The sequence below is a fragment of the Pelophylax lessonae genome (assembly GCF_965119305.1).
Source record: "Pelophylax lessonae genome assembly, chromosome: 12".
Lineage (NCBI taxonomy): Eukaryota > Metazoa > Chordata > Amphibia > Anura > Ranidae > Pelophylax > Pelophylax lessonae.
The window spans coordinates 100,624,333-100,626,674 of record NC_138779.1 but is presented as its reverse complement, the minus strand read 5'-3'; positions in this window follow the sequence as shown (position 1 = coordinate 100,626,674).

Below are 2,342 nucleotides of genomic sequence, written 5' to 3'. Positions count from 1 at the left end.
GCAAAACCTTTGTTGGCAATCCAAGAGGTCAGATGTTTCTTGTAGTTGGCCACCAGGTTTGCACACATCTCAGGAGGGATTTTGTCCACTTCTCTTTGCAGATCCTCTCCAAGTCATTAAGGTTTCGAGGCTGACTTTTGGTAACTCGAACCTTCAGCTCCCTCCACTTATTTTCCATGGGATTAAGGTTTGGAGACTGGCTGGGCCACTCCAGGATCTTAATGTTCTTTTTCTTGAGCCACTCCTTTGTTGCCTTGACCATGTGTTTTGGGTCATTGTCATGCAGGAAAACCCATCCACAACCCATTTTCAATGCCTTGGCTGAGGGAAGGCGGTTCTCACCCAAGATTTGACGGTACATGGCCCCGTCCATCATCCCTTTGATGAGGGGAAGTTGTCTTGTCCCCTTAGCAGAAAAACACCCCCAAAGCATAATGTTTCCACCTCCATGTTTAATGGTGGGGATGGTGTTCTTGGGGTCATAGGCAGCATTCCTCCTCCTCCTCCAAACACGGCCAATTAAGTTGATACCAAAGAGCTTGATTTTGGTATCATACGACCACAACATTTTCACCCAGTTCTCCTCTGAATCAATCAGATGTTCATTAGCAAACTTCAGACAGGCCTGTACATGTGCTTTCTTGAGCAGTGGGATCTTGCGGGCACGGCAAGATTTCATTCCTTCACAGCGTAGTGTGTTACCAATTGTTTTCTTGGTGGCTATGGTCCCAGATGCCATGAGATTATTGACAAGATTTTCCTGTGTAGTTCTGGGCTGATTGGGCTTATTCCTCCCCATTCTCATGATCATTAAAACTCCACGAGGTGAGATCTTGCATGGAGCCCTAGACCAAGGGAGATTGACAGGTATTTTGTGTTTCTTCCATTTGCGAATAATCGCACCAACTGTTTTTACCCTCTCACCAAGCTGCTTGGCGACGGTCTTGTAGCCCATTCCAGCCTTGTGTACGTCTACAATCTTGTCCCTAACATCCTTGGACAGCTCTTTGGTCTTGGCCATGGTGGAGATATTGGAATCTGATTGATTGATTGTTTCTGTGGACAGGTGTCTTTTATACAGGAAACAAGCTGAGATTTGGAGCACTACCTTTAATCACTTGCCATCCAGGCCAAAGCTGAATGACGGTTACAGCGCGGCCGGCTTATTCTAGGTGGACATCCTCCCAGAATCGCGCTTCCCGCGCGCCCCCTGTGGCACGCACACACAGAAGTGTCCATGCTCACCATGTCCCTTGGACCCGGCGCATCACGGATCGTAGTAAAGGGCCAACGACAGCGGTCCTTTACCATGTGACTGCTCTGTCCAATGACTGAGTGATCAGTTGTAAACAAACTGGTGCATGACTGGTTCAGTTCTCATTCTCATTTAGTGCTCATCTGTGCCACATCCATGCCACGTCCATGCTCATCCATGCCACATCCATTGCACATCAGTGCTCATTCATGTCACATCCATGCCACGTCCATGCTCATCCATGCCACATCCATTGCACATCAGTGCTCATCCGTGCCACATCCATGCCACGTCAGTGCTCATCTATGCCACATCCATGCCACATCAATGCTCATCCGTGCCACATCCATGCCACGGCAGTGCTCATCCATGCCACATCAGTGCTCATCCATGCCACATCAGTGCCACAACAAATTGTAATGGGTAGTCAGGAAATTACAGTGCTCCCTGCATGTTGGGCCTCTGTATGTGGCTAGGCTGTGTAAAAGTCTCACACATGGGGTATCCCTATACACAGGGGGAGTAGCAGAATGTATTTTGGGGTGTCATTTTTGCTATGTACATGCTATGTGTTAGAAATATCTTATAAATGGACAACTTTGTGTAAAAACAAACAAAATGCGTTTTCATTTTCTTTCCACATTTTCCAAAAACTTGTGGAAAAATATTACATGTTCAAAAGACGCATTGTGCCTCTTAGACTATGTGTTGGAGCGTTTCCATTGTCCTGGTGCTTCAAGGCCTCCAAAAGTGTGATAGGTTGTCAGGAAATTATATGTGTAATTTTTGCTCCTAGAACACCTGAAGGTGCTACTTGGATGTTGGGCTTCTGTATGTGGGCAGGCTGTGTAAAAGTCTCACACATGTGGTATCGCCATACTCAGGAGTAGTAGAATGTATTTTGGGGTGTAGTTGCAAGTATGCCTATACAGTGTGTGAGAAATAACTTGATAATATTAAACTTTTTGGGAAAAAAAATTGAAAGAATTGTGGGAAAAAAATTACAACTTTAAAAAACTCACCATGCCTCTTACTAAATACCTTGGAATGTCTCCTTTCCAAACAGGGGTTATTTGGGGGGTATTTG